General features: G+C 44.5%; 1 protein-coding gene across 2 annotated transcripts in view; it reads left to right on the top strand.

Moving 5' to 3' along the window:
- Positions 1-20,192, top strand: part of FANCC (FA complementation group C) — a 2,534,829-nt gene that overhangs the window by 969,273 nt on the left and 1,545,364 nt on the right. The window lies entirely within an intron of this gene.

Below are 20,192 nucleotides of genomic sequence, written 5' to 3'. Positions count from 1 at the left end.
GATCATGGTATCCACACAATTATAAATTTGTTAACCATTATTTTCTCGTCCACACTAAGATATATATTTTTTAAATATATATTTTTTAAATGTATATTTTTTTAATATATATTTTTTTCAACATATCATATACATTGTATGCTAGATAGTTTTTCCTTAACATGCCAGGGATAGTACATACTGTTTTCTGTGTTTCAGGGTTATGTATAATATATGTGCATAAAGCATGTTATATTGTTGTTCACAGGCTGTTAAACAAATCACAAATAGCCTATATATCTGTCGCTATATTTTGATGTATCATTTATACTGTTTCATTAGCATGAGACTCTGTTTAGAGTCATTGAGTTTTAAAACCACTAGCTACTCATTATGTATGCACATAAATTATGTGCTTTTGTTTTTCATTGGTCCCGTACCATTTATAAGCATCCATGCTTACCAGTGACTAGTTTTTGTTTTTTCCTCACTGAAGAAGGATTTTTCCGAAACTAGTATGAGGATTGTGTTGTTATTATAGTGCTTATGCTGCACTAGTTTATTCACAATAAAATTGGCAGCTGGAACTATCGGTGCTGGCTCTTGGTGTGTTTTTCAGGTTTGGTTGGCCGTGCACAGCCGTACTTGCGAGGTGGTGTGTTTGGTACAAAAATATGTACCTGTGGCAGTAGTAATGACTTTACCCTTAATTAATATCAGTAAATATAGAGTTGTGAGACTTGGCAGAAAGGACCTAAATAACAATATAAATGATCGCAACATAAAAAGACACTTTCGTTAATGAGCTTAATTTCCCTTCTCTCCCCACGAACATATGTACACTGCAAGTTACTGAAAGCAAAATTCTTAGTTTCTTCAGTGCCTCACCCTGGAATATCATTGCTACATGGTTCAAACAAGTAGTTTCCAATTGCAGCGGATGCCACTTTCTTGTTAAAATCTCTGAAATGTAAATTGTTATACAAGAGATACTGTCCTCTTCTGCAAAGCAGTGTTATATTGTAAAACGCCGCATTATTTTTGAGAGATGACTTAAAATCCAGTTATTGAGAACTCCATTAATCATACCACTACAAAGAAAACTTGTCTGAAATAGGTCATGCATCCTGGAACAGCTTACTTCAAAAAGTTAGACAAACTGACAAAATTATTGTCTTTAAGAAAATGCTAAAAGCAACATTATTAAATAAAGACCATAAATGCATTTGTTTCAAAAACACTTGTTCCGTAGTCCTACTTAATATTGACTAAATATACTAAACTGCAGACTGATTCTAAATGATACTTTTGTAAGTAATACTGTATATATTGCCAGTGACAGAAATCACTCTGAAGGACTTTAGTTGTATTTTAATGCTAGTAGTTGTTCCATTTTTACAGCTTTTCAACACTCTGCCATAGCTGTTTGTATTATTATAGATGACATTTCTGTCTACCACTGTACTTTACTGTCACTCTAAATTTTCCTGTTCCTTACTATTTTCTGTCTTCAGTCTTGCTTTAATCACACTTATGCAGTTCATTTATCTTCCCTTAAATTATTTGGTATCTTATTTATTCTGTAAAGATTAATAGTTTTGATATTTCTTTACAAATCCACTTGTACTTTGTATTGTCTGTTTATAACATTGAGTGTCATATATTTTACCATATTGTATCATTTTGTTTTGAAATAACTGTATTGCATAAGCTTATCATTCTTTGTTACTGTAATTCTGTTTTGTGACTGCCATTGTGGCCTCCTGGGTTATGGCTGAAGAAAAGGATCTTTGGACCAGCCCATCTACCCATTTAACAAAGAAATGTAAATAAGCAAATCTAGATACAATGGTAGACAACAATTTAAACTCTGACCCACTTGTATCTGCCAAAATAGAAATAAAAAATAAATAAATCAAATCTCAGACTACCTCCTTTCTAATACTCAACATGGTTTCCGACCAAACCATAGCACCACCACTGCCTTACTCTCTTTTACTAACACTATCCTTCACCATAAAAACAATGGCCATCTCTCCTCTGCTACTTTCCTAGACCTATCTAAAGCATTTGACATGGTCCCACACAAACAACTCCTTTCTGTACACAATAACCTATCCTTTTCTCAGTCAGTCACCAACTGGTTTCGAAGTTACCTGTGTGACCGCCAGCAATCTGTTGTATGGCAAAATGACATATCTCCCCAACTACCTGTCTCTATTGGTGTTCCCCAAGGATCCATCCTTGGACCCCTACTCTTCTCTGTTTTCATCAATAATCTAGCCTCTGCCACCAAACATGGCACACTCATGCAATATGCAGATGACTTGGACCCCTACTCTTCTCTGTTTTCATCAATAATCTAGCCTCTGCCACCAAACATGGCACACTCATACAATATACAGATGACTCAACCATTATCTGCTCAGCCCAGTCCCTACCCGAACTGCAAAAGGTCACACAGGATGCCTTTTCCTCTGTTGAAACTTGGCTGATGCCCAGTTAATACTCAACACAAACAAAACTAAACTCCTCATCTTCAAACCTACCAAACATACTCAAAACAACTCTCACTTTAACATCACAGCAATAGACAACACCACTATCCACCCAACAGATCACACCAAATTGCTAAGAGTTGAAATAGACAACAATCTCAAATTTGACATTCACATATCCATGACCATAAACAAAGTCCACAAAAACTAGGAGCCTTATACAGAAATAAGCAACTCCTCACCAAAGCAGCTAGGATTTCAGTTGCAAATTTGCACTTTAGCTCCACCCTACTTTATGCCTCTCCAATATATACCAACCTAAGGCAATGCGATCTAAATAAACTCGAGACCTGCTACAACAAAATCGCCAAATTCGCCACCAGGGCATCCTACCACAGTCACCACTGTCTCTCACTTACTGAAATAGGCTGGCTAGAACTCCCTCACCTCCTTCAATGGTATCAACTCGCACTTGCCCACAAACTGGTTAACCATCCTCTAAAGGTCCCATCCCTCCAGTATCTACTCCAACCCTATCTCACCACCAGACTACTACGATCCAGCAACAAAAATCAATTACAGGTTACTAGAGCCAATAACACTGCTGGAGAAGCACTATTCTCCAGCGCTATAGCCAAATTATGGAATACCCCCCCCCCCCCACACACACACACACACACACAATAACCTCTCTACCATCATGCACCCACTTCAAAGCTTTACTTAAAGTGCACCTAAAAACATGCTGGCTATGCCCTTGTAACTCTCCCCTCTAACTTCTGCCACTCCATCTACCCTCTACCTCTCTTCCACCCCACAAACTACCTTTGATTACAGCAAGCTCTGATACTTCCATGCCTATCTACTTATTATATGGCAGTAACTTCTTATTGTAACAATTGTTAATATCTGCTATGACTTTGTGGATAGAACAGATGGTAGTTATCTACTGAATGTACTAAGTTCTTCATCTGTAACTATGTTTGTAATATTTTAATTACTAGGATTCTTCATCTGTAACTATGTAATATTTTAATTTGTGGAGCTTTTCTCCCCAGACCTCCTCTGAAAATGGACCTGCGTCCAGTTGGACATTCCCGGTCAACAAATGTAAATAAATAAATAAATAAAAATGTTCAGTAGTCCATCTAGTTGTAAAGGGAATCTCTTGTCACCCCTGAGAGATTGTTGTACCCTTTATTTGACATTATTGAGTACACTGATGAATTTTGTAGATCTGAAGTAGTTTACTTCATTTGATCTTCAACCTGTGAGTCCTCGGATCCATATAGGTTCCGACACAGCCGCATTTTCCATCTACGGCTACAAGCTCCATGCTCCTCCCTCTACCCATAATGCCCCCAGTCTCCCTTCTTCCTTCAGATCTCATTTGCCACCATAGCTATAGCAATGTAGTCCGAGCTCTAGAGTTTGTTGTTGAGTAAACTGCCTAAGAATTTTTGAATTTCTTCCTTTCGAACCTTTTATGTACCTTCTTGGGTTTCTCCGTAGCTAATCCTTCTTCTTGTAGGCTTTTCTCTTCCTCCCACTTTTCTTTAGAGGGTGTGCGTGCATGTGTGTTGACTTAGATCCTGTGTTTTGGCATGGTAGACACCCCAAAACTTGGATTTAAGAGATGCACAGAGTGTGCCCATAAGCTTTCCCCAACTGGTGGCCACACTCTGTGTGTGGTTTGTTTGGGGTTGGCTCACCTCCAGTCCCCCTGTCATATTTGCTCTGGGTTTAACGCCAGAGCTCTAATGAACAGGTGGAACAAGCTAATTGTGAAGGGCCTTTGGCCCTCCACAGCCGGTACGGATATCTCTCTTTCTCTGGCCAAATCAGCAGTGGCTGCTGCTGCTTCTTCTTCCCCTTCATCGGCCTCAGGGACTCACCCTCCTGCCAAGAGGTCCGGGGAAGGGGATAAAGTCAAGAAAGACCGGCCTAGTAAGCGCTCCCCCGATCGCTTGTCTGAGGCCGGTCCTCTGCTGAAGACCAAGCCTGTTTCCAGGCCTGCTTCACCTCGCCTCCGATCCCTGAAGTTTTCCCCCTGAGCCTGAGGTTCCAATCAGCCAGTAGGCCTTCCCCTCACCGGCTATCCCGACCCACTTCGGCGGCGTCCTCCTGCTCCACCCGGAGCCTTTCCAAAGCGGAGATGGACAATATGATGCAGAGATTTATCTGCACTCCAGTTCAGATGGGGGTCTTGCCAGGGCCTTCTCCTACTGGAGCAGGCACCTTCCAACCAGTTTTCAGACCTATTACTCCTTCTCCAATCCAACCCGAGGTTTCGGAGCTGTTGGATCTGAGGACGGTCGAGTGTCGAGGGGTCAGCGCCGATGGTACGCTGTACCTTGATGCCAGCCAGTGCCCTGAGTGTGTCTGATCCAACTGGGTCAGATCCGAGCTCTCGGAGCTATAACCTCGGCGTCGGATCCAAGGGGGTGCTCTCTGCTCCAGGCTTGTCAGAAAGGAGCATTCCCCTCAGTGTCTCGACTCTTGGAGGCTCAGACTGCCCAGTTGGATCAGAGGGGTATGGTCTCCACCAGTTCAGCCCAAGAGGTCCATTCCCCCTCTGCATTCAACGTGGTGGAGAGGGTTCTGGCAGGGTCAAGGTCTCTGACTATCTCGTCTTCGGACTCCCCCCAGACCCCCCTGGCCTTGAGTGCAGGTCTGTCCATCTTGCCCTGTCATGGACAGCCCACAGCCATATTGCCCCAGGAACTGGAACAACCCACTTGCAAGGTCTCCCCAGAAAGTCCCCCTGAGGAGCCCCCCACAAGTACAAGTGCAAAAGAAGGCACTTGGAATCTCCTCCAGAGTCCCTCACAGAGGACACGGACTTGGATGAAGGGGAAGGTTCCCCAAGATCACCCCCCGAGGATGTCTCATTTGGAGACATCATGGAAATCCTCCGCCAAAGGGGGGGGTGGTCTGCCCCCAAACCAACCTCCGAGTCCATGTTCCTGGAGGCATTCAGCTCAGGCCCATCTACCTCTTGGGTGTCCTCTCCTGCTGATCCACTCATGGATCTAATAACATCTAGGGCATGGAAGGAGCCGGACACCGTAGAACCCATACCCAAATGCCCAGATAAGTTATTGAGTCCCCTTGTCGATAGACTTCATTGGCATAAGGGGTCCCCTGTAGATGTGATGATGGTGGTGGCTGCCACCAAGAAGGAACTTGCCCAGGAGAGTTCCACGGTCCATCCTCCTGACCAAGAGTCAAGGAAGCTGGACCGTTTTGGGAAGCGGGGTCTGTGCTTCAGCAACCTTCTGTGTGAGGGCACTGAACTATATGGCACACGTTATTTGACAGCAGAGAGACCTGGTTAAGGAAGTCGCAGTCAGCCCCGGGGTCCATGTCGGCTTAGGACAGGAAGAAGTTTGCACGGATGGCCACCCTAAATTCTATTGCCAACACGTCCATGAGCTCCCTCTCCCATGCCACAGAGGGAGCCGCACGGGCAGTGGGGTCATTCATTGCCATTTGGCGCCACGCCTGGCTCTGCTTATGCCAATTCTTGGAGTCCTTTAAGGCGTCTTTCACCAACGCACCTTATGATGGTTCTTCCCACTTTGGGAAGACAGTCAGAGAGACTCTAGTCCAGAGCGAGGAGGACGGGAACACACTGTCTGCTGTTGGAGTCCACTTTTCTCCACCTCAAAGGTCCTTTTCCAGGAACCAGCGAGGTCAAAAGAAGATGTGCTTCCTCAAATCTCAGGCGTTTTCTTGGGGCGCTCAGGACTCGCCTTCCCCCAGAGGCAGAGGGGGATATGATAGATGCCACCCTAAAGACAGAGGGGGTCCTAGGAATTCCGGGTCCCGAGAATCATTCTCGGACAGACCTGGACAGCAACCCTGAGGGGTTGCCCAGCTGTCCATCTCTGGAGGCAGTTGGGGGGGGGGGTCGTTTGTTGCTCCACCCACTAGCAAGGGAGTCCATCACAACAGATCAGTGGGTGTTGCGAGTCATATCTAGAGGCTATTTTGTCCCTTTCAAGGACTCACCCCCTCCCAACAAAACCCTCCCAGACGTCCCACCCACGCAGCGGGAGGAAGCAGCAGTGCAGGTACAATCAGTGCTAAGAAAACGAGTCATCCAACCGGTCCCCCAAGACCAATCCAGATCTGGGGTGTACTCCAGGTTCTTTTTAGTGCCAAAAAAGCCGGGGGACCTCAGACCAATTTTGGATCTGTCTCAGTTGAACCTGTCAGTAACCAAGACAAAATTCCAGATGGCCACGATCCAATCCATCCTGCCCTTTCTGCAGGAAAAAGACTAGATTTGCTTGATAGATCTCCAGGATACGTACTATCACATCAAAATGCACAGGTGCTCCTGGAGGTTCCCCCGCTTCTGGCTGGGAGCCAGTCATTACCAATTTCATGCCCTCCCCTTCGGTCTCACCACAGCCCCCTGGGTATTCACCAAGGCTATGGCAGTGGTAGCGGCTCACCAGAGGCTTTAGGGCACTCAGGTCTTTCCGTACCTGGACATTGGCTTTTTACCACCCCTTCAGAGCATCTACTATGTCAAGCCAGGGACTCCTTCCTTCTGTTAGCTGACAAGTTGGGCATTACTATCAATCGGAACAAGTCAGATCTTCACCCAGTCCGGGTTTTAGAGTTCACTGGGGCATGGCTGGAACCAATACAATCAAAGGTGTTCCTCATCTCGAACAGGATACGCACCTTGATGATTCACATGTTACATATTCTACAGACCCACTCACCCACAGCTGAAACAGTCTTAAGAGCTTTAGGTTCTATGGCAGCCACAATAAATCTTCTCCCCATGGCACACCTCTACATGAGAGTCCTACAGTGGACTTTAGCGGTACAGTAGTCTCTGTTAAACCTCCCCTTGTCCTTTCCAGTAAGGATCTCAAAGACATGCAAAAGCTCCCTTTGGTGGTGGATTCAGTCCCCGGATCTCCATGAAGGACGTCCTTTTCAGCCACCTCCACCCCACACCACAGTGACCACGGATGCCTCCCTGCTCGGGTTGGGAGGGCATTGCTTGGGAAGGCTGGTCCAAGGCACGTAGTCCCCTCACGAGACCTATTTGCACATCATCGTCCTAGAGATGACAACAGTTCTTCTCACGTTGCAAGCCCTACATGCTCATCTTCCTCTGGGAACGATTGCAGTTTAGACAGACAACATGTCAGTAGTCTGGTATATCAACAAGCAGGGGGGAACCAGATCTTACCCATTATGCCGAGAGGCCATGAGAGTGTGGGAATGGGTGATCTCCACTGACCGTTTTCTGGTGGCAACGCACACCCCAGGATGGTCCAACATCTTAGTGGACAGGCTCAGCAGATCCATCCTGATACCCTACAAGTGGTCTCTGAAACTTCAGTAGCGGAACAGATCTTCCTAAAGTGAGGTCGCCCTTACTGTGATCTTCCAATGTAAAATGCAGTAAGTTCTTAGCTCTGAACCCCCCCCCCCCCAAGGATGCCCCCAGAGACGCTCTAGATTCATGCTTGGCCTGCCGGCCTCCTTTATGCATATCCTCCTCTTCCCCTCATGTTGATGTTTCTGCAGAAAGCTTGAAAGCTGATGAGCGAGCACTGTGATCCTCATCACCCCATTCTGGCCTCAACCAGTTTGGTTTCCCTTACTCAGGCCTCATGTAGTTGTCCCTCCATGGTCTTTGGATATGATCCTGGATCTGCTCTCACATCCCTCTGGGATCCCTCATCCAGACTTGAACAATCTGAAGCTCACTGCTTGGCTGCTCCGATTCCCATGATTCTTAGGACTCCCGGTTTGTCTTCTCCGGTTAAATCTATTCTGGGGGTGGCTCATACGTCGTCCACTAGGAAACTTTATTGCAGTAAATGGAAATGTTTTTCGATGTGGGCCATTCAGAGGTCTTTGGATCCTTTCACTGCATCACTTCCAGCAGTTCTAGAACTTTTAGCTAGCATTTCTCATCAAGGCACTATTTCTTCTACGTTGACAGTCCAACTAGCCACAATTCCTAATTTTCTTGCTGGGGTGGATATGTCTTCTTTAGTTTTTTCGAAAATTTGTAAAACATTTCTCAAAGATGTTTGCCTTCTCAGACCTCCGGTCAAGGATCCCATTCCTCTGTGGGACCTCACTTTGCTGTTGCAGGTGTTGGTCTCCCCTCCCCTTTGAACCTGCAGACTCTGTGGAGCTGCAATTTCTGACCTGGAAAACTGCTTTTTTGTTTGCCATTACATCCGCTAGAAGGGTGTCTGAACTCCAAGCTCTTTCCATCAAAGTCCCTTATATGATCTTCCACAAAGATAGTCTCGCTACGTACTAATCCTTCTTTTCTTCCTAAGGTAGCCTCAGAGGCTAATATCAATCAGACTATCAATTTGCCAGTATTTTTTCAGAACTATCAGAACAAAGGGGAACACAAATTACATTGTTTAGATGTTCATAAGCAGTTAAGATTTTATTTATACAGGACTAAATCCTTACGCATGTCTGATAAGCTTTTTGTGCCCTATGCCAAGCCCTTTTTAGGCAAACCAGTTTCAAAAGTGATTATTGCTCGTTGGTTTTCTCTATGCATTGGCCGGGCTTATTCGGATAGAGGTTTGTCTCTTTCAGGAAAACTGAAGGCTCATTTGACCCGATCCATGGCTATGTCTGTGGCCTTTTAGTCTAGGGTCTCCTTGGATGATATTTGTTCAGCTGCCACTTGGGCCTCATCTCACACCTTTATTTCTCATAAGCTGGATTTGGTTTTTAGAAGTAGAGCATCCTTTGGCTCTGCAGTGCTCCAGAATATCCTTCCATGAGGGCCTCCCAAGGATTAGGTTGCTGGGGACTCTGTCCCACAGGTTGAAGATCAAATGAAGTAAACTACTTCAGATAAAGAAGTTCTGTACTCACCATAACGTTCCCTCTGAGTAGTTCTACTTCATTTGTCTTCAACCGTCTGTGCCCCCCTCCTTCCCCCTGACCTTATCCTTCAGGATACTATATGTCCCTTGTACTGGTCCCTTTCTGTTGGGATCTTTGCTTATGCTGGGAGTTACGGGATCTGGTAGTAATTTTTTTCTTGGAGGATAAGTCCTTGTGTGATCGGGTAATGGTTATATGTTGGGCAGCAAACTCAATCTGAAGGGAGAAGGGAGACTGGGGGCATTATGGGTAGGGGAGGAGCATGGAGCTCTGAGGCGTAGCTGGAAAATGCGGCCGTTTTGGATCCGAGGACCCACATGTTGAAGACAAATGAAGTAGAACTCAGATGGAACGTTATGGTGAGTGCATAACTTCTTTTTTTCAACCATTCACCTAAAATAACTTGGAAATGCACAGTGCATTGCCAGAAAAAATTCATGGGTAGACATTTTGAATTATTCAGAAAAGCTCCAGGAATTGTCATTAAAATTTGCTCTTATATGTTACTTACAGTTGACATCTGTCTGATCTGTAAATCAATGTCTTATCCAGCTCTGTTTGAAAGTCTACACCTGGAACACACCACTGAGGGATGCCATGCCAGGTCAAGGAACTTAAAATAAACAACATTAATAAGAAAGTGGCAGGTGCATTGTAGAATGCTTTTTGGGATTATGGAAAAAGCTTCCTGTTGTGAGCAAAGGAAGTTGGTTATAAATTATTTTTGCAGAAAGATAATATGTGAAGTAGAAAATGTCAACATAGACTTACAGCAATGAAACTTCTTGAAGGCCCATTTGTTTAACCGTTCTCTTGCAGTGCTGTTTAGAACATACATGAGAAAGGTCAACTCCTCCCATTGAATTATTTCAGATGGACAGGAACAATGCATCTCTCAGGTCTCATTTGTTAAATAGTTGGGTATTCATTTTGACTCAACTATGTGTAGCTCCCACCGTATTTCACTGTATGGTTAACAGACTGTAGTTTTCCGATACACCACAAGGTGTAGAGCTTCTTTTCATTGGATATAAAAGAAAGAAACAAAAGTGAGAGAGATCAGATTGAAACACAGGGTGAAGGAATAAGGGGCCTTGCATTAAAACCGGATGTTTCTAGTATCTGGGAGAGGGAAGTGAAGTTGCAGATTGTTTTTTTTCCCTCCATGGAAAACCTGGTCGATGGTGTTCTGTGGAATCAGGAGAGAAGTCTGGAACCAGTAATTCCACACCTGTATCTGATCAGCATGGACAAGGAATACTGCTGGGCCTATTATAACAAAGCCATTTTCGATTACCAAATGGCTGTTGGGTGCTCTCTACACTTTTCATCAGTGGAGCTGCGGTGCCTGACATCCAGAATATTATCAGCAGAGTGGTGAGAGGCCTCGGCCACCGTTTTATACTTTCATAAGATTGTGCTATAGCTTCAACTGGGACTGTGGGCTTAGGTTTTTCCCTTTTTCCTTTTCTGAACCGGAACTGTTTAGCTTTATCTCAAAATAGTACTGGCTGTCATTTTAGGGATCTCATGTTACTCACGCTACTGTGCTGTTGCCTGTTAAGACTAGAGTTGCCATCTGGAATAAAATCTGTTAATATTTGCATCCTTCATGTGTTGGATGTAAATAGGGGTGTCACCAGAGTCAGGTAGGAATGAACCCATACACTATTCAGCTACACCTGCGGGTGGGCTACATTTTGGGGGCTTGTCCGGGATTGCCTGTACTGCCTAGAACTCCATCCTATTCCCCTGAACATGTGTAAAGCAACACCAGTAGCAAGATGAACCCAGAAGTAGCCGCTAAGTGGTGCAAGCAGCACAATGCTCAGTCAGAGCACTGCTTAGTTCTGTTGTTGCCAGGTGTCACATGGACTGACATGCAAATACATCATATCACAGAATCCTTACTAGTTGTAGGCCGTGGATTTTTATTAGCACCATGGGCACTAGAACAGAGCACATTGGCCCTATTAGAATGGAAAACTCCTCTAGTATATAAGCATATACCTTCGAGTGTATTAGTTTCAGGCGAGAACGCAGTCTTTGTGGTAATCCCTGAGAAGTACACTACCCCAACAATAGAACAAATACCTGTGAAAGCTATCCAAGCATGTCAGAACCTTACACCAGAAACTGAAGCTTCACTGCCCACAAATACTATAGGGCCTGAAGTTTTGAATGCTTTGGGAAGTCTTGTAGAAAAATGCTTAAGGCCTACATAGCCATTCACTGGGTTTGGGTACCACAAATTACGTTTCTTCTCGGGCAAACAACGCTCACCACAGGGAGAGGAAGAGTTTGAATCTTGGATGGATCAGGCTTCACAAGCCCTAGAGGAGTGGGATATCCCAGAAACTCAGAAGCAACAGCAGATAGCTGAAAGTTTAAAGGGATTAGCTGCAGATACCATATGCAACCTAAGGATGAGTAAGTTAGATTGCACTGCCAAGGACTGTTTAGGAGTACTGCAGGATGTATTTGGAAGAACAGAGAGGGTTGCTGACCTATTGTATCAGTTTGAACATACATACCAAGAAGTTGGCGAGAAACTATCTGACTACATTAAGCGATTAGATAAAATGCTCCACCAGATCATCCTAAAGAAGGGGGTGGATCTGAAAGTAGCTGACCAAGTACGAATCGATCAAATTTTACAAGGAGCTCAAGCTATGGATCCCATTATGTGGAAACAGAAACTTCAGATAATGGTGCTGAGGACAGTTGTACGGTTATGGGGAAAGAAAGTGAAGTTATACAAGAGGAACTCTTAGAAGTAGACAATATGCCTACTGAGGAACTGGACATTGAGTGTGATATGAGTGACCAACCCTCAGAGCAGAATTCCCCAGTTGTCTCTTTCGAACCAAAGCCTCAGAGACTGATTCGTCCCCCACAGAGGCTTACATATGACAGTTTGGGACATAGTACACAGGAACCTGTGACCACTGCTCATCGGAGAGTCTACACCCATGATCCCTATGCCTCCTGCTCAATTGGTGAGATGCCATCCCAAGCCAAGCATAATGTTGATCACCCTTGGTGGGATGTACCTTTTGAATGCAGAAATACTGTTCAGGTGATGGTGCATTAGTGTTTGTATATATATTGCTGCTACTCTACCTTTGACTTGAGAGGACCCAAGTTTTCAAGTGGGGGGGGGGGGGGAGTGTAGCTCCCACTGTATTTCACTGTATGGTTAACAGACTGTAATTTTCTAATGCACCACAAGGTGGAGCTCCTTTTCATTGGATATAAAAGAGAGAAACGAAAGTGAAAGACAAGACTGAAACACGGTGAAGGAATAAGGGGCCTTGCATTAAAACAGGACGTTTCTAGTGTCTGGAGAGGGGAGTAAAGTTGCAGATCGTGTTTTTTCCCTCCTTGGAAAACCTGGTCGATGGTGCTCTGTGGAATCAGGAGAGAAGTCTGGAACCAGTAGTCCCACGCCTGCATCTGATCAGCAAAGACAGGAATACTGTTGGGCCTATTATAAAGAAGCCATTTTCGATTACCAGACGGCTGTTGGGTGATCTCTACACTTCTCATCAGTGGAACTGCGGTGCCTGACATCCAGAATATTATCGACAGAGTGGTGAGAGGCTTCGGACACCATTTTATACTTCCATAAGATTGTGCTTCGACTGGGACTGTAGGCCTAGGCTTTTCCCTTTTTCCTTTTCTGAACTGGAACTGTTTAGCTTTATCTCGAAATAGTACTGGCTGTCATTTTGGGGATCTCATGTTACTCACCCCTCAGTGTGGATTTCCCCTTATATATTTTGTGGATTACAAATACCCGGGTTTCATATGAGCTCCAACTTTGGGCCCCACCATGTCGACATTAAGACTGTAAGTAGTCACTGGCCAGTGAACAGGGTATAACAGAGTGTTTTCACAGTTTAGTCTGATTAGAACTGATCGAGGTTATAGCTGCTGTTAGTATTGTTGCATTATAGAATCGTTACTGCTTAATGACATTGCATTTTTGCTCATATTTGAATATTAAGACCTCTCTTATTGAGTTCTGGGAGGTGTGATTTCACTGTATGTATACCTCATATTGCCTTATTGCTAAACTTTGTGTTACTGCAATAATTTGTTTGCTACTGTGGTGTTGCTTGTTAAGACTAGAGTTGCCATCTAGAATAAAGTCTGTTATTTGCAACCTTGGTGTGTTGGGTGTAAGTAGGGGTGTCACCAGAGTCAGGTAGGAAGGAACCCGTTCACTATTCAGCTACACCTGCGGGTGTGCTACATATTTCTTTTTATTTTCATACCAAGCTTATTATAGAGAAAATCCTTGCACAGTTGATGATGATCACAGAACATTTTACTAGAGAAAACAGAGAAGCTATAGCCAAGAATATTCTGTTTGCCAAAATGGAGTGTGCTGTCACTGTAGTCACCCATGATCATTAAGTAATGCAAGTATCTGATGTCCTTCTCATTCTGCTTCACTTATGGGGCTGTGATCCGAAACGTGGATCCAGCTTGGCCACCTCCCACAAACTTGAACTTCCAGGCTCAAACTCCTTCCCTTACCTATAATCCTCTACACTTTGCCCAATCTCCTTAGATCTCGTTTGCCGCTGACTTGCCCAGACATGATTTCCAGGCTCAGATAAGTTTCACATTTTTACTGTCAGTTTTTGCTCATATTGGTGTTTTTTATTTCTATTTTCTTCCCTCTCATTAGTGGTCTAGTGTGTTAGTCTTATCGCTGCCCCTTTCTTCCTTGGGCTTCAGCCCTTTTTCCTTTTAAAAAAAAAAAAAAAAAAAAAAAAAAAAGTTTCCAGTTACAGTTTCTGTACTTGATTTTTTAGGTATTATAGTCCTAGTACTTGTACTTCTTAGCGCAGTTATTATGTAGTGGTTCGTTTTTTGTAATGGATAAGCGTACTGGATTTAAGAGGTGTTCCAAGTGCCAGTGGAAGATTCTGCACTCAGACACCCATGATTGTTGTATCTGCTGTCTAGGACCAGCTCATCTTGACTGTCCTTGCAACATTTATGAGGGATTTAACCCTTGGGCCTTGCAGGAAAGAAGAAATAAACTCATTTTAAAAGGATTGTTGCTCACTGCTGCTGTTTCTCCAGGGGCTCAATCCTCCTCTAAGCTTTCTCATGGCTCCAACGTTAAGAAGAAGTGCTCTAAGGAGCCAAGAGCTTCAGCCTCCTGCCAAGGTTATTGGATAGGGCCTCATTATCACCTAGGCCTCTGTCTTCTCTGTTGGATCCGAACGACCTAATGGCTCCAAGTGAGTCCTCTGTTTCCACTGTGCCCTCTGATCCTAAGCCTCTGGATCCAAGTAGCCCTCCTCAGATCAGTTGGATTCCAGATCTCCAGTCTTCAGGGAAATCTATTGTGTCGGTATCTCCTACTTTGCCTGCTAAGATCCTCCAAATGTCCAGACACTCTTGTGCATCATCATTCGCTTTCTATAGGTCATCTCAAAGCCTTTAACTTGATGTGGACAGGATGGTTTAATCAATAATCGACGTCCAGATCCAGATGGGGGCTCTTCCTGCTCCATCCCCTTGTGGATCCAAGCCTGCAACCTTTTCTCCTTCTCTGATCCAGCTTTCAGTTTTGGAGCCCCAGGATAGTTGTCTTAAGAGGGATTTGGGGTTGGATCTAAGGGCCTTTGCTTCCTTTACTCTGGCTGCCTTGGCTGCCTCTACTTCAAGGTCCTCGGATCAGAGTGTGTCCCGGATCCAGGATGTCATGGTTGGGTCCTAGGGGAGGGAGTCAGATCCATTGCTCTCAGATCAATCTCTCCCCCTTGGAGCTTCGGTCCTCTACAGCATGGGTCCAGTCCCGTCTGGGAGTTGTGATTCTGATGGGCTGCTTCCATATTCCTCAGCAGCTTCAGCTCCCAGGGAGCTTGGTGGTATCTCTCCAGGACCCTCGGCTTTTCAGGCGTTGGAAAAGACATTCTCTGTTTGAAGAGTGCCAGTCCTTTTGACTACTACTCCACCCCGTGCTCCTCCTTTGGATCGAGGTCTTGGATCAACCATTCTTGCCCAGGGTTAGTCTGTCTTGAAGGACCTCCAGTCTGCTCCCCCTGAGGTAGTCCCATCCTTTTCTTGTTCTTCTCCTGAGTATCCCATGGAGGGCATTCCGCTGAAGAAGGCATGCAAAAGGAGACATGTGGACTCCCCTATGGAGTATCTCACCAAGGTTACAGATTACGATGAGGGAGAGTGGTTGCCCAAAATGTCACGTGATGATGTCTCCTTCACAGATATTTTAGAGATTTTGAAGGTAAAGGGTGGTTGGACTTCCAAAACCCCCCTCTTCAAAGGAATCTGTATTGCTGGAGGCCTTTGGGATGGGGCCGTCTACATCTTGGGTAGTCCCCCCTGGCTGATACTCTAGTTGACCTGGTTGTCAGGCAGGCCTGGAAGGAGCCAGACATGGTAGAGCCAGTTCATAAGAGCCCCAATAAAATAATTTCACCCCCTGAGGATCATGCCTTCTAGAGTAAAGGTATCCCCGTTGATGTTATGGTAGTGGCGGCTGCTTCCAAGAAGAAGCTTGCTCAGCAGAGCTCCATTGTCCATCCACCAAACAGGAAGTCCAGAGTGATGGACAGGTTCAGGATGCGCACTTTTGCCTCAGTGACTTTTTTGCTGAAGGCACTCAATTACTTGGCACACTTTACTCGCCTTCAGAGAGACTTGTTCAAGGAACTGTCTGATTCTCTGGCAGAGTCTGTGCCTAAGGGGGAGTTTGTTAAAATTTCCCTTAAGCTTGTTACACTCACCGCTATTTCCAACTCCTCCATGAAGCTTATTTCGCACTCAGCAGAGGGCTCTTCCAGGGCAGCTGGCACCAGCATTGCCGTGTGACTTCATGCCTGGATGCGGCTGTGCGATTTCTCAGAGCCCTTTAAGGCCTCATTTGTCAACTCACCCTTTGATGTTTCCTCGTTGTTCGGACCATCTGTTAAGGACACCCCGACCCACTGTGAACAAGAAGGCAAAACGTTGTCTGCCATAGGAATTAAGTTTTCGGCCCCCCCCCCCCCCAGTAGACCTACTCTAAGAATCAAAGGGGTGCTAAGATAACTTGATTTTGCAAATCTGAAGGTTCCTTGCCTAACCAAAACAGAGAGTTCCCCTCCAGAGGCAGAGGAGGGGCCTATAATGGAAGGCGCTGCCCTACAGGCAGAGGGGCCTGCAGATACAGGGCTCCAGGGAATCCTTTTCTGACAAGCCCTTTCAGCGTTCTGGAAGCGTTGTCTGGCTGTTGTATTGTGGAGGCAGCCAGGGTTTTTTTTTTTTCTACTTTATTGAAAATGATGTGTAATAACAATACTAACTAATTATACAATAACATTTTTATAGATAGTTTTTAGGGTTCTTGTATACAGACGTGACGAAAGCGATCTTTGTTAACAATAGGTTATGAAAATAGAATATGATTTTTACAATTGATTTTTTTACATGGAAATTGTATATGTATATATTTATATATATTTTTTGATTGCCAAATGGATTAAGGTTGATATATTTCCAGTGGTGTAGTATATTGTCTTGGATAAAATCACAGACTTAATAATCTGGTTAAATAAGAGGTACCACATCATTATAAATTTTATTTAAAGTACATAAGGGTTATACTATTATGACTGCTACTAAGTAGGGCAGGACCAGCTCGAATGTCACACTGATTGGGGAAGGGATGTGAATTTAACATGTGTACCAATAACACTTTGTTTTACAGCACAATAAACCACTCCCTTGCCTGATAAAAAAGTATATATATATATATATATATATATATATATATATATTTAGAAAGCCTGTGAGGAAACTATTACTCTGTTATTTTTGTTTTACTTGGATCGCTTGTCTGTGTACTTAATAAAGGATTTTCGACTGGAAACAGAATGCCTGCCTTGCTTGGATTACTTTCAATTACTTAGTAATTCTGTACAATATTTCAAATTATATATTTTTTATTATTTTTTTGACTTAAGACGAGTTTAAATTTGTTCCACTACTATTGTCTGATCTGATTAATATACAGTGATTAACTAGAGATATATGGAATGAAAATCTTCCACACAGAGAAGTTTCTTACACTGTTTTGTTTTTGCACCTACTATACTTGTTTAGTGGGCTGTTTGAGACTTTGAGGATACCATGGAGATTACTTCTTCTTTTTTCCTTTACACTCAAGCGCCTGGGCCCAAATCACGTCAAACGCTTGGGTGATGAAAATTATAACCATAGGTTACTGCATTCCCTTCCTCCTCCAAAGGTACTGAAATCACTCCCTGATGTTCCACCCAGTCAGAGGGAGTTGTCAGTGGCCGAAATTGCAGCATTGCTGTGGAAGAGAGTCACCCAAGAAGTCTAGACAGATCAGAAAGGGTCCAGAACTTACTCTCCTTTCTTTTTGGTGCCAAAAAAGATAGGGGACCTATGGTCCATTCTGGACCTAAGCAGTCTCAACTTGTTCATGAAGAAGACCAAGTTCCAGATGGTGACAGTACAATCTATATTCCCATTACTGAGGAAGGATGATTGAATGTGCTCGGTGGACTTCAAGGATGCATACTATCATACAAAAATAGACAGGAGCTCCAGGAGTCATCTGCGCTTCTGTCTGGGAACCAGTCATTTCCAGTTTCAAGCCCTGCCCTTTGGTCTCACCACAGCCCCCCCCCCCCCCGGGTGTTTACCAAGTGCATGGCAGAGGTCGCAGCTCATCTATGACTGCAGGAGTTACTGGTATTCCCATATCTGGATGATTGGCTCCTCACCTCTCACGCTCAGCATCAACTTTGTCAAGCCAGGGATTATTTATACCGGGTGTCTCATTGTCTAGGCATAACCGTAAATGTGGACAAGTCACAACCTATGCCGGTTCTGAACTTAGAGTTCATTGGGGTACAACTGAATACATCGTCTCAGATAGCTGCCTTGCCCCAACATCGCAGCAACACTTTGAAGTCTCAAGTTCAAGCTATTCTACTTTCCTCATCAGCTACAGCCAGACTGATTCTGAGAGCTCTGGATTCTATGGCTGGTGCCATTCTGTTGGTCCCACTAGCAGGGTATTATATGTGCATTCTCCGATGGACTGTTTCTGTTCAATGGTCTGTTCTACGTTGTCCCCTATTTGCTCCTATCAGGTTAACAAACATTTGCAGATCCCATCTAAGGTGAAGGATTCAAGTGGATCTGACCCATCTAGGGTGGGGCATTTCCAGGTGAAGATGTCCATGGCACATGGACACGGGTAGAGACCAGTCTGCATGTCAATGTGTTGGAGATGGGGGCAGTTCTTCTGTCATTGCAAGCCTTTCAGGATGTCCTCCCTCCAGGGACTATTGTTGTTCACACCAAAATCATGGCTGTTGTCTAGTACATAAATGAGCAAGGAGGAGCCTGTTCATACCCTCTCTGCAGAGAAGCCATGAGGGTCTGGGAATGGGCGATCTCGTCAAGCTGCTTTCGTCTTGCAATACATGTACTGGGGAAATCCTGCGTGTTAGCGGACAGGCTCAGCAGGTCTATTCTGATGCCTCACGAGTGGTCCCTCAATCAGTGGTGAACAAGATATTCCACCGTTGGTGTTCTTCCAGCTGTGACCTCTTCATGTCCCCTTACAACACCAAATGCAGCAGTTGTTTCGCTCTGATTCCTCCTTCGGGGGGCTCCCCAAGTGATGCTGTAGTCCACGATTGGCCTCCTGGACTCCTGTATGCCTGTCCTCCTCTCCCTTTACACCCAAGACTCCTTCAGAAAGCCAAATGGTTGAAGGGCTCAGTAATCCTCATTGCCCCCTTCTAGCCTTGTCAGGTGGGGTTCCCGTTCCTCTGGTCTCATCTCAAACATCCTTCTTGGATGCTGGAACCAAACCATACCTCCTTTCTCACCCAATGTTTTGGATGCCACCCCGATCTCCACACACTCAAGTTGAGCGCATGGTTTCTCCACCTCCTATGATTGTTAGAGGACCCCATGTTTTCTTCCCCGGTAAAAGCTATCCTTGTGACCTCCCAGAAACAATCTACTAAGAAGGTTTCCAAGAGTAAGTGGAAGAGATTTTCTTTTTGGGCAATCAGTAATAACTTTGGCCCTTTTTCAGCTCCAATCCCTTCTATTCTGTCGTTTTCAGAATCTTTGTTTAAGCAAGGTTCTAGTTTTGCTACCATTAAACTGCAGCTAGTGGCTGTCTCCAACTTTCATTCAGAAGTTATGGCATGATCTCTTGCTTTTGCTAGTGAATGTAAAGCTTTCTGGAAACGGATCTTTCTTTTGAGGCCTCCTATTAAAGATTCTATACCCCCATGGGATCTCACTCTGGTTCTGCAAGCCTTAATCCAGAGTCCCTTTGAACCGGCTAAGGATTATGACTTGAAGTTTTTGTCTTGGAAATCTGCCTTTCTTGTTACTATCACGTCAACAGAAAGGGTTTTCAAGCTGCAAGCACTCTCTTCCAAACATCCTTACATCATCTTTCACAAGGATAAGGTGTCTTTCCGTACTAATCCTTCTTTCATGCTGAAGGTGGCTACATCTTCCAATATCAACCAATGTGTTCAATTACCAGTGTTCTTTCCTTATTACTCTAACAAAGGAGAATGCCTTCTGCATTCTTGGATGTTCGCAGACAGCATCAGTTCTGCCTCTGTAGGACAAGGCACTTCAGGAAGTTGGACCAGTTATTTGTTTCATCTTCCCCTAATCATAGGGGTCAAGCTGTTTCCAAAGTAACATTTGCAAAGTAGATCACCAACTGTATTGCCTTCATTTATGAAAAGAATGGTTGGAAGTTGCCAGGTCCTCTAAAAG

The sequence above is a fragment of the Protopterus annectens genome, chromosome 17.part0 (genome assembly GCF_019279795.1).
Source record: "Protopterus annectens isolate FY-2018-M chromosome 17.part0, PAN1.0, whole genome shotgun sequence".
Taxonomy (NCBI): Eukaryota; Metazoa; Chordata; order Ceratodontiformes; family Protopteridae; genus Protopterus; species Protopterus annectens.
Note: the sequence above shows the minus strand (reverse complement) of the source record. Positions and strands in the feature narration are given on the sequence as shown.